This window comes from Balearica regulorum, chromosome 4 (assembly GCF_011004875.1).
Source record: "Balearica regulorum gibbericeps isolate bBalReg1 chromosome 4, bBalReg1.pri, whole genome shotgun sequence".
NCBI classification, from domain to species: domain Eukaryota; kingdom Metazoa; phylum Chordata; class Aves; order Gruiformes; family Gruidae; genus Balearica; species Balearica regulorum.
In genome coordinates, this window is record NC_046187.1 from 15706407 (window position 1) to 15719958 (window position 13552).

Here is a 13552-nt window from a genome sequence, read left to right on the forward strand (position 1 = left end):
TTACTGGAAAAGCATTAACTACTAATAGATTAATTATTGAGCCTGAAGTAATATACTTTAAGGTCTTCAAATGTAAGTTACTCAAACATCTTTAAGTCAAAGGAAAGTTTGAAGGTAAAGTTCAATTCATTTTAACATGTGAGTAGTTCGTCCCTCCCCTCTACCTTCAAGTAGATTTACCTCTGTATGCATGCAATCTAGGAGATTTCCATGCTTTCTGGACAATGGAAATTCAAAGGCCCTTAAAAGAATAGAAAGGTTTTTCCTTATACATAATGGCTACAGAAAAACTGCTGGGAAGCAGGTAAGATAAGACCATTTAGATTAAAAAAAAAAAGGGGGGGGGGGATTCTGGTCACAGTACCTTGTTTTACAAAGATTGTTCTATAGCAGGGAGAACCATGAACGTGACTCTTTGTAAGTTTGTGTGTGCTTGTGATGGAGGAATCTTGTCCCATAGATCATCAATATATCAATTGTTATTTTTATTATGAGCTGAAACAAGCCATACACTAAATTTGTTTAGATGTGTTGGCAGTTTACACCTCTTCTGAAACATGATTTATAAGGAATGATTACTCTTTTGTGGACTGTTTTTACAGTGTTGCACTCAAATTACAGAAAGAACAAAGAAAGAGAAAAGTTGTTTCCCAATTGTAGGAAAGGAAGGGAGAGAAGCTTGGAGAAAGAACTTCTTTAAGCATTCCAAGAGAAAATGAAGCTAGTTCCCCAGGCCTCCAACCAACCTAGAGGCAGCAGAACAGACAGATTCCTCTTATTAACTGAATTTGTCTTTTGCATATGTTAACCTTTTATAACCATACTTTCAACTTTGCAATACAAAACATAACTCTATTAGAATTAAATTTATTTTCATAGTAAGCTTGTCAGATGATTAAAAATTAGTTCAACTAAAATTGACAAGCACAAGAAACTTCTCTTTCAAAGCAGCAACTAAAATGTGTTTCACAGACAAGTCATTTTAAGGTTCTACAACCTTTAAAAAAAAAAAAAAAAAAAAAAAAGAGAGAGTCATGTAAGACTCCCAGAGGACACAACAAAAAGTACTGAAGAGAGAAGTGTCAAATGAAAGGGGAGACAGCAACCTTTATTCAGTTCCACTCCAACATTGGAGAGATGGCCCAAAACGTTGGAAAAAATCTTATTGCCAGAATAGCTATCAGATCCTGTAAACAGGCAAGAAGAGATCTATACATTCTTTCCAAAATATCACATACTTGACACCAGACTGAACAAACAGAAATGCAAAGTGAAACTATCATGACCAGTACAAGACATTTAAGGATTCACTGACAGTCCATGTAACAGGAGAGAGAGACGTAGACCAGCTAAACCCAGATGAAAACTTTTGTCCATTCTAAAGAGGCTTCTCCAAATTGAATTTGGGGTTTTGCCTATCCAGTCTAACTAACTTCTCAGAGCAAGTCCAACTCAGAAGTCAACAGAATTCCAGTTATCCAAGTTGCTAACTGCAGATTTCAGATATTAATTGAAGAAACTAGTTTTGGCTTTGTGACAAGCAATGGAAAGTTAAGGTGAAATTTAATGTTAATAGCTAGATCTAGGATTTTATCCACTTGGCTACTCATAAGCACATACAGATTCCTCCTTGGAATTCTCCCCAAAGTTCATTAATCAACTTATTGTCCTTTAGAAAGCATATTGCCATACATTTAAGTGATCTAGTTTCACTACGTGTGTAATGGATTCTTTAGAAAAATAGAGTTTGATTCATGTGTAACTCAAAAACTTCTACTAAGAATGGGAAGCAGTAAACAAATGAATGGTATCACCAGGAGACGTAGTTTGAAGCTGAACACAGTACCTGAGTTTCTCCTAAGACTCTGTAACATAATTTTTGTAACAGGACACATCATTTCAGTAAATAGTATGTGCAACCTTCAGAACTATTGTTTAAATTGTTAGAACTATCAGGTATGGTAATTCTTACCCATGCTTCCTCACTTGCAGTATCCCCTTGAGAAAGTTTCTGTCAGACTAGAAATTGAACTCATATATTCCATGTACCCCATAGTTCTTAAGAGTTGACCTAACCATAAGAGCTGTGACCTTACATCCTTTTTGCCAGATCTCAGTGAAACCTCTTTAGAAACAATCCATCTATATCAAGCTTCAAAATACAAAAGCAATGTAATCTTTTTGGTAGTATTCAAATGGAAATAAATTACATTTGGCTTCCTGAACTACCGAGAAAGATTATGAAGTAAGAAGTAATACAGTCTGCTCACAGAAATACCAAAAAGAAGATGCCGAGCAAAATAATAAAACACCTGCTAGTTTCCTAAATGAGAGCAAGATGGAATTCCTGACCTGAAGGCCCTTACATGGCTGGGAATCTTTCAAGTAATACCAGCTGTTCTCAAATTAATGGAAGGTAAAACACTTTAGACTTTGGAATTCATTCCTCCATCAAAATAATCTGAAATCCCTTGTTCTCATTGGCAAATGACATATCATGCTATTTCTTTAATCCATAATGTTTGCGTGAACCTGAAGTGTTGTGGAAAAATGTTTTCAGGGGAGTGGCAGGTTTATTCGCCGTCATGAGTCAGTTCACTTGGAATTGATATGGCCAGGGCATTCCAATCTTTAAACATTGAACTACTGCAACTGTTAGGTGCAGACACAGGTAGATGCTGTCTGAAAATCTTGAAAAAACATTAGAAGACAGTAATAAGCCAATTACAGAATATTTCTGAGAGTAAGAATATTTTTAGCTCACCTGAGCAGTGACAAGGCAGAGTTATAAATGACTTTTATTATTAACTGAAAGAAAAGAAGAAAAAAAAAAGCAAAAAAAAAGAAGAAAAAAATGAGTAGGAAAATCACTTGGAATAGTTTGTAGAAATTTATATCTCTAGGAATTCAAAGAGAAAATCCAGAAGGTGTTTCTAGGAAATCTATATTTGAAAAATCTATTTGCAAAATGTTACACAAAGCAATATATCTTTTTAATTGTCAACATAAACAGCAATTGCGTATTTCTTTTCCCTCTGCCATGCAGAGATTAGCTCAGTGTATGCTAAATGGAGTTTCAGAATCTCTGATATCTCTTCCCTGTTTATAAAAGGAATCAAAACCCAGAAACGTAACTGTTACAACATATATACTACCACTACTAAAGTGTTATAGTTTAATGTAGCTCAGGGCATAACAAAAGAAACCCTAACAGGAATAGTTTGATCTTAAATATGGTAGGTAAACATTGCCACAATATCATTTTGGGAGTAAAGAGTCAGTTTTAAACAATTATATAAGACATTACTCTCCCACTAACAATATTAAATTTTAAAAGTTACTCTTATTTTCATAGCAACTACATATGTATGCAAAGATTTGTGCTACAGTTTTCACTGAGTTGCTTAGAAGTCAAAAAAAATAAATCTATTCATTCAAGCATAAGAACTCAATGTAATTTTGTAAATACTGAAGAGAAACGTTTTTACATTATCTAAAACTTCCTTTATAATTCCCCTTCCTACAACCCACTCCAGAAGTATACAGTTGTTATATCAAAATAGATATCAAACCAAAAGGGGTATATATAGAGACTACTATTTTGCCTTTTTTTTTTTTAAGTAGAAAGATTGACTAGATATTAACACAAATGGGTTTAAATGTGAAGCTGCCATAAAAGCAGGCACATAAATGTAATTCTCCCAGCCGCTATTTTGATGCACATTTTTGATTCCATGAATATTTTATGAAATGGCCCAAACTAAAGCCATATAACATTCCTGCATTACTGATGCTTGCGCCCGTAAGCTACAAACATTAGAGGCATGATTGAGTGCATTAAAATGAACTCATTCAGCAGTGCATTGATTACTTGAAGGAGGGGGGAAAAAAAAAAAAAAAAAGATGTTACTCCCACTTAAGAAAACAGCACACAAATCTGAAGTTTTCAATACTGAAATTAAAGATAGCAAAATTTGAATACTGTGGTATTTAATAAAGACCTAGTATCTAGAATTCTCTATATACAGTCCTGACATTAATTAGGTGAGATGTTAATTAGGTCCAGAGATTGCTTCCAGTAGTGTAGAGGTAATTTAAAATGTCACAATCTGCAAAATGCGGTGACCGACCTGTTCTAGCTCCATGCCTCAGCAATACTGAGAGTACCTAACGATTTCCTTTTCTATCAGCTCGTACATTTACCAATGAAAATAATGCCACAAAAACAATTGCACAAAGAAGTGACAGGTCTGTTAGGTACATTTCTTCAGCAGCACTAGTATAAGCAGAAAACACATTTAACTCTAAATTGTAAACAGTTGTTGAGGATTTTAGAAAAATATTCCACTTTAACTTAAAACAACAACCTAAAAGGAACAATAAAGCTTTATGTATATTATAGTATATTTTAATCTAGAACTAGGACGTCTTTTGTAATCAGTTATTTCACTGCACAACGTGGACATAAAATCTGCTTGAAGCAACAGTTAATGGTCGCAAAAAAAGAAAAAGAATATTACTATTTTAAAAGATATAGGCTTATATGTCAGTTTAACTGCTTGAACTACATGCATTATTTTTAGTTTCCTATGTTCAATTACAATAATTATGGTACCGCTACTCATTATGACATAATTAAGAATCTGTTACAGTTTCTAATGTGAGCCACTATCTACAGAGGTTGTTATAAGTCTCTAACAGAGATGCATTGGGAGGTGCAACAAAAAGCTTGCAAGAATCACAAAACAAGGCTCTCATTCAGTAAAGAAAACCCCAATCATCAGACTACAATCAAGGTGAGTATTTTTAAGATAAAGGATAAAAAATTATTTTCATTTACTATACAGGAGCCAATAACATTTTTCAGAAAGATTCCACAGGGAGTTTTAGCAAAATGGCATAGACAGTTCATAAGAATGTTGTAATGAACATGCTGGCTCATCATGGGGTATTCTGACAATTTCCCCAATTTGACAATACACCAGTAGATCTCTCCCTAGAGTCTAAGCTGCTCAAGGTCAACTGAAAGCATGCCTGAGAAGTAGAAGGCTTAAGGACATAAAGCAGAAGGAAGGAGATAAAAGGAAAGTTGAGCATCGCACAACCTGAGATTCAGTATTGGTGGACTGAGACCACAGTGCAAAATGATGGTGTTTTATGGTCCCTTGTCTGGGTCAAGAACTGCTAGTGCTAGTTGATCCTCAGTATTGCAGTTTAGAGAATGATCTATTATTTCTGCTGACATTAGTTAAGCAAGTATCTCTTGTCCAAAAAGAAAAACGTAACTATAGGAGTCCAGTGAGCATTAGATCACATACAGTCTTGTCCTCTGAGGACCTAAATTACCTACCTTAAAGCTCAAATACTCAAAATATACCTATACAAGCCCGGAGGGCAGAGCATATTGCAGCATCCAGAATAGGACTGTTCGCAGTATGTTATACTGCATATCAACACATTATGATATAAAAATGCTCCAAAAAGATGTTGCTTAAAGGGTTCTTTAAGAGACACCTCACAAGCTAGGCATAATACTAGTTTCTCTGCTTGCTTGCCTGTCTGCTCTCTAATCCCTTCCCCTGCTGCTGCCAACACTACTGAACTGCAAGTAAGGAAGGCTTTCCCACAGGCAGCTGAAATGACAGCTGCTTTGGGGATAGTTTACTGTGGACCAGCCAGAAACCGCCCCCCCTGTAATTAACTGAAGAACACATTACCAGAAGAGGAACTACTGTGAAAAATCTTCTTGTTCTTACAAGAAAGTATGAAGAGTTAAGTAGAGGAGGAACAGATACTGTTGTAGGGGAGACTGGAACAAACATCCTCCTTTTGCCTTTCTTCTAGTTACTGCACCAGCGGCTGTACCCTCAAAATTCTAGGTTAGCTCCAGGCCTTCTTAAGTTGCTCCTGGATCCACACAAAATCTCTCAGATTTTCTCTAAGAGACATCCAGCTACTCTCTAGACTGATTGCAACTACTCAGAGTAACTCTATAAAGAAAATCTGGTGTCAGTTACATGATTTACCCCAAAACTATATGCACACAAATCTCACATATACTTTACAGGGTGGTACGAAATATAACATATGGACATACATGAAAGACAACAATAAACCAAAGAGTGATTCATACTAAGTGTAACTGAAAGTTAGAAACATACCTGTAACTACTGTCTTGCTATCTGAACCCAGATTTTTCCCTTTGCTTTAGGCTCAACTGTTGAAAAAATGTTCATATTTCAGGCATCTTCACAGAAGTTTAGGTGTGAGGTAGAAGCTAGAATCTCCAAAGGCTTTGCAACACTGTAATTGCAGACTAGTTGAGCAGCGTTTTGCCCACATGCAAACCAGAATAAAAAAAATGTACTCTTCCAAGATCAATGTCCAACTTCAGGAAAAAAAGCTGACAACTGAACAGGTCCCATATGAAAATTCCACTAAACTTGTCTGTCCTGTTTTTATATTCAAATGGACCAACACAGAAAATTTTGGTTTACAATTAAAATTTCTTTATCTTTTTAGATTAATATATTTTATGAAAGCACCATTTCTCAGATGCCTTCTTCTGTTTTGTTTGATTATATATAAACAAACATTTTTTGATATAGGGCAATTTTAATCTAGAGGATAACACTGCAAACAATCTTGAACACCAGCTGACTGACAACATGCCCACTTTAAAGAGAATGGAATACTTGCTTCACAATAACATTCAAACCTCCTCCTTTCACGTTTGTAAAGCATCAAAGTGCTTTCTATATGCAAAGGCTACCTAAGATGCAAAACATATTCAGGAAGCTCACAATGTAAGGCTCCAGGCTCTGAATAAGAGCAAGCCCACACTCAGTGGGATGCTCACACTTCAGGTCTGTCAAATATTTCAGTGTTTATAGGCAGATATCCAAAGGCAGAGAGGGGAGGGAGATGAAAATGCAGTGATGAATAGTGAAGAATGGCACACACTTTGCAGCTCTGTTTTTCAGGACTTGAGAGGGTTTTTTAGCCCAACAGAACCAAACGAAAACAAGTTCTATTCCTATTTAATCTCAACAACTAATATGATCGTTATCTTTTAAATACAGAAAGTGACACTGGGGCAGATTAGTTTCACTAAATTACTTTTTTTTTTTTGCTAACTCATGTCAAATGCTTACCTCAGTTTAAATAATGTTTTTGTAGTGATTACATTTTAGTAGATTCTACCCCACTCCCCTTTACTTTTCACAGCTTCCAGTAATAAATTTAGTATCAGATGCAACACTCCAGCACTGGAACTGTTCTGTTGTGCAAATAAACTACTTCAGAAGAATGCTTTGAGTAGCAGGTTGGACTAATGACCTGCTGAGGTCCTTCCAACTTGAATTATCCTATGATCCTCTGAAGAGTAAGATATATTTTTATTAATAGCTTCATAATGTTTGTTTTACCTATGACTTCTACAGATTATTGATAACAGCTGAGGACATGGAAGCCCATCAGCTCTCAGTTCCACTGAGAAGACACCTCTGGAAAGAGTACCTCCTTTATCAATTACTAAAAAAAGGAAACACTGCCTCCAGGAAAGTTTATGATGACAACTGCTGGTTCAGCTGCAGTAGTCCAAGACCTTGCAGAGCTTTGAAGCAAAAAAATCTGTTAGTGAGCAGGCAGCTCTGAATGAAGCTTCATCTCAGTACTACTCATTAAGCAGTAAATAATTAAAATACCCTGGAAAAGACAGGTAAAATACAAGCAGCAATGTCAGTAATAGACATGAAAGAGAAGAGAGGGGAAAAAGAATTTAAAAAAGCAAAGAAATAATTCATTTGAAGTTTTAATAAAGTTTCATTTGCAGTCTTGTTTAAAGATATATCAGACTTTAGGGATGTAACCTAATTACATTTTTATTCTAAGTTCTATTCAAAGACCTTGGACTTTGAATCTTTAACACAGATCAAACATAGTGTAATTTACTCATGGCTATCAATACTTTAAAAAGATCTCTTCATTAAATGTCATAGTCTTATGAACATGCACGTAAAGCAAACAGAGCATTTGACACCAAAAACATTAAGAAAAATACGATTCTTACAGAAGTACGTATATAAACATTCCACTTGAGTGCTACATATTATATTCAAGTGTACATTAAATGTTTTTTCTAAAATATTTCTGACACAATGTATTTCACAGTTCAACGTAAATAAGTGATACTTTTTCAGTAATTTTGTGATGTATTTGAAAATGAACTTTACAATCACCAAATACCTAAGAACAGAAAAAATTTAAGATTTTTTTTGCATATGTCAAACATTTAAGGAAAATGCAAATTGCAAAGTTTAGAATTAGCACTATTGCACTACTGTGAATATTTTGAAGAGCTTCTCATTACTAAGTAAGTATAAAGACCTGTCCCCAGGTGTTGTATCAGAACTGAAAGATTCTCCATTTGAAGCATTAGGCTAGGAAAGTGGCAGTGACAGTGAAAGGATTAAAAGAGGCTTTTGGCAAACCTGCTTACTTTTTCCTAAAGAATATTATTACTTCCCTGTGCTTAATACTCAACCTTGATTTAAATTAACTGAAGGAAAAGCATGAAGAAAGTTTTTCATTTTCATAGTATTTATTTTTAGAAGTGAAAATAAGTACCCTACAGAATTCTCCCTGAGTTGTCTTATTCAAAATGTTTTCATTGCCTACCAAAAGCACTGAAAAAAATAATAATTATACTAAGAATATTTTTTATGAACTCACCAGGCTCTTCTTGCTTTCATGATGCATGTTCAGAAGCTTCTTTCAGACTTTCTTAAGAGTATACTAATTTGAACTGATAACATACCTAATTTCTATAACATCAATGCAATACAGTACCTGCTAATTCAATACCAGTAACAACCCTGTAAAAATAAGATATCATTTATTGGGGAACTACGTTCTGCACTTGCGTAAGGATGAGCTCAATTATTTAGTAAACCTTTTAAATCTGTCCTTCCCAAGAATCTATCTGGATTTATGGCTGCTTCCGTCTGCTACTGACAGAGAAAAAGCACTGTATCTGAAGACTTTATCTCCTAGCAATTTGCTGCTTAAACTTTTAAAATTATGCTCTACAATTAAGTTTTTCCCAGCTAACTTACATATTCAATTCTTAAGCAATCAGAAAAAAATCCAGTATAACTGCTTTGTGAAATAGCGTAAGCACAGAATAACAAGGAAGAGTTTGCTTCAGTTGATACAATGCAAATCAATAACTGGAAGAGTTTTAAATGGTCAAACTGGATGTGCAGAATTCCATATACCATTAAGGAAAGGCTTCTTTCTGTCTCTGAAGTTCCCTGATGTGGAGATTCTTTTCAAGTATATGTCTTTACATAAACTTCCAGACAAAATTTAACAATAGGTATATGTAGCCAAAGATACAGGATTTGGAGACATTAGAGTAAGTTTTTGGGTCTGAATTATTCCTACACTCTTTTCTGTGAAAAAGTTGTTTGGAATAAATAATCACAACTAGGAATAAATCTTAAAAGTTTGCAATTTAGGATATGCAACCTGGGGTCAAAGGGAATATCATGATAAATCAATATTTGGTTACTACTGGATATGGTCCATTACATAAAGCAAAATTAAAAGAATCAAATGAAACATGCTCTGTGTTCTCTCCAAACAATAAACAGTACAAGAAAACATTTTTAGGTTAGTCTCCAAAGGAAACAAGTCTATGTGATCATCCTGTCCTCCAACTAGGTTTGGAGCAAGCTTCAACCAAATTTGGCAAGAAGCAGTAAGAAGTCCGTAGGACAGTAAGTTCCCACCACTTTTTAGAGTCTTAGTAGCTTGAGGATAGACATTGATCCAAATTCAGAAGAGACAGAAAGACCAGCAGAATGCTGTGTGTATTCTAGAGGGCAGCACGCTGCTTGGCCAGTCAGCAACTACGCACTGGCCAGTCAGCAGCATGTTCATATTCTTTCAATTTATGGCAGGACACACTAAACCTTACCAGGTATAAGTGTTGTGGGAGCATACAGGAAATGGTATTGTATAAACACAGAACAAAATGGTGGTTCTTGACTCAAATGATATATAGTCTCTAAATCTCTAGAGCTGTGATTCTCCTTTATGTCACTGCCATTTTTTGATTAGCACTCAGGCTTCCTGTGAAAAAAATTAGATAGACATTTATATCTTTAAATTTCTTTTTGGTCTACACTATGAAAAATTCCATTATAAAAATAGTGAGAAAGGAAATTATGAGGCTAATGTATTATCAAAAATCACAAACTTATCTGGGTATCATTTTAAACCAAAAAAAAGTTGCTTACAAAAAGGATCTCTAACACAGACACAAGGAGAGATGAAAGCAGAAAGGCCTTTGGTAGCTATTAGCTTGTAATTTGAGTTGTTTTTTTTCCTGAAGAGAGAAATGAGATCCATTTCAGGTTGCTTTCTTCCAGTGTCAGACCTTGTGAATGTAACAATATGGACACCTTTAGACATTGGCTATACACCTTATGGTGGAAACACAACATTAAACAGGCAGGTCAGATTGTTACTGATAACAGTATTGAGACGTCTGAACTGTTCTGCACTCCCCAAGTAGTAAGGAAGAAATTTAGGGCTCTTCACAAATGCCCCACTGGTTTATTTACCGGCTATTTCTAATTTTGCAATCAGATTGTAAAGCAGCACTTGTCATTTCTACATTATACAGCACTATGGGGATTTGCTATTTAAGTGGGCTTGGCAGACTTGCAACACAGACAATACAAAGTTCTATTCATATAGAAGGTGCATGTGGGCCATCCATCCCACAGTTGAATTTTCTAGCATCTTCTAGCAAAAGATACTACATGTTTATGCAATTAAAACAAAGTTGCAAAATGCACACACACAAAAGCATAAGATATTTCACAAGCAATTTTAACTTCTGCCTTTTAAGCCTTTTTAGTACTTCATTTTGCAATATTAACATTCTCTTTTCTTTTTTTTTTTTTTTGTTTAATCTGAATATAAATGATTTCTGCCTGAAGGCAAACCAATTGGGGAAATTCTGCTTAAACGTGCATATTTCCTCTGCATAGATACTCATGAATGTATGCTGAATATCTCTCAATAATTTATACATTACAGTTTTTAATTGAAAAACACTTGCCATAATTCAAAATACAAAATCAACAATTTCTTAGCAATGGATTAAATAGGACCTGCTAAGAACACGAAAATAATGAATTTAGACTTTTTATGTTCCAAACCAAAAAGATTTTGTTATGAACTGTATTTAAGTTGTTGTTTACCAAATATATCCAGTAATTAATACTTAAGCTTCAGAAGCTTGAATCAAATGCCCATTAAATTCAATAGGAATCTTTCTACCAACTTCTATAATGCCTTGATTAAAAACTTTAATTTCAACAATATGGGAAAATGATAGGTATAATCCTACTCCTCGGTCTTAATCCAGATTGTCAAAGTCTGTAAGAAGCCCATGGGTTTTTTCCCCCACAACAAATTAATTAAATTTATTTACAAGTCTGTCCTGGTTTCAGCTGGCATAGAGTTAATTATCCTTCTAGTAGCTGGTGTAATGCTGTGTTTAGGATGAGAATAATGTTGATAACACACTGATGTGTTTAGTTGTTGCCAAGCACTCAGGGACTTTTCAGCTTCTCATACTGCCCTGCCAATGAGAAGGTGGGGGAACACCCCAAAAGCTGGGAGGGGACACAGCCAGGACAGCTGACCCAAACTGACCAAAGGGATATTCCGTATCATATGATGTCATGCTCCGTATATAACTGGGGAGATGGCTGGGAAGTGGGGCAGCTCGGGAACCAATTAAGCATTGGCTCTGGGTGGTAAGAAATTATGCTGTGCATCACTTGTTTTGTATATTCTTTTATAATTATTATTCTCTTCCTTTTCTGTCCTGTTAAACTATCTTTACCTCAACCCACAAGTTTTACCTTTTTCTTTTCAGTTCTTTCCCCTATCCCACTGAGGGGGAGGGGAGCGAGCAAGCGAACGGCTGCGTGGTTGTTTTAGCTGCCTACTGGGTTAAACCACAACAGAGTCCTCTGTGTTCAGCAGGCCTTTCAAACTATAGACCAAAGTCTATATCAAATTCTAACATATGCAATAGACCGTGTTTTATCCATGATTACAGATAGAACAGTTATACCTTTCTCATAAATTAGGTCCAATTTATTAATATTTTTGGGGTGGGTGCAGAGGGATCAGAAGTGATCAACTCTGGCATAACATTGCTCTGACTGAAAAGCAACAGGAGTTTAACACTGCTTATAATCAAGGCAGAACTGGATTAAGACTGAACACTCCATTAATTTGCAGAATATGGCAGATTTTTTGAAATGTCTAAGCTTATTTTAGAAAGGACTAAGGAGAGACCCTGATCAGGAATTCTTTAAGACTTGCAATCTAAAAACCACACAGAGACAGACAAGATTTGGTTTATGGATTAGCTGTATGTTATAGGAATCAGCACTCAGATATCTAACGTGGCTATTTGCTTTGCATTCTGTCCCTTTCTCTTACTAGTTCTGCCTGCCTTTAGTCTTTCTGGTCTGTAAGCATTTCAGAAAAAGTATTACCTCCACTTTTGTTGATCCTTATGTGCTAGCAGAATATAAATCTGATGACTAATTCAAAAGTCACCACTGCATTGAGATTAATGGTATAATTTTCACACATCTCACAGCTCCCATACCAAGGGATATGCAGTTTCTGGCATGGCACCGATTCACATTTGGAATTTGCTGTGAAAGTTTTATTCATTGGACTCTACTGTGATACTTACATGCTTTTTCAAAACTAATTTTTAAATGTATCCAGAAACGTTTCCAAGCACTGCAAACTAGAGGTATGGAAAGGTGCGTGTATCCTAGTAAAGTCTTATCCTTCCAAACAGTGTGGCTGCTTGCAAGCTGCCTGTTGGGAAAAGTCCCTGCAACACTCTGAATTACCAAACCGTACCGATGAATAACTGCAGGGCAGGAAAGTCCACATTAGCACAAGCTAAAAGCACGTGCAGGACTACTGACACCATTTTAGTACTAGCCTATGCTCCAATGCTCATAGACATCCCCGTGCACTGCTTAATTTACTCATGCACAAAAGCAACCATGGCCTGTGAACATCTACCTTTGCTGCTAACACCTGAAAGGTAAGTGTTGAGATCCCTGCATCATTCAAGGGTGGGAGGATAGATATTTATAAGACTGTAGTGATGATGATTTTGTTGCTTCCTCCACAGTTCTCAACGTCACTCTTCCTGTTCCACTTTCCACACACAACATACCACTAACTTATCTTTTTGTAGAAGGGTGTGCCTTAAGGAAAGAACAGTCATGCATCTGTATTAGAAAAACATTATCCGATAAGTTAATTAGGTATCTTAAAGCTTTTCTCACAAATGCAGAGTTGCTTGACATTAAGGTTGAAATGTCGCTATCTGAAGTACTGGCTTTAAAGCACTGGTGATATTTAAATTTGTGTGCACATTTGTATGTCTGTATATAGATGCGTACATACACATATTTATACAGACACTTGT

General features: G+C 35.6%; 1 protein-coding gene across 2 annotated transcripts in view; it reads right to left on the reverse strand.

Annotated features, from left to right (window-relative positions):
* TTC29 (tetratricopeptide repeat domain 29) overlaps positions 1 to 13552 on the reverse strand; it is a 205263-nt gene that overhangs the window by 82901 nt on the left and 108810 nt on the right. The window lies entirely within an intron of this gene.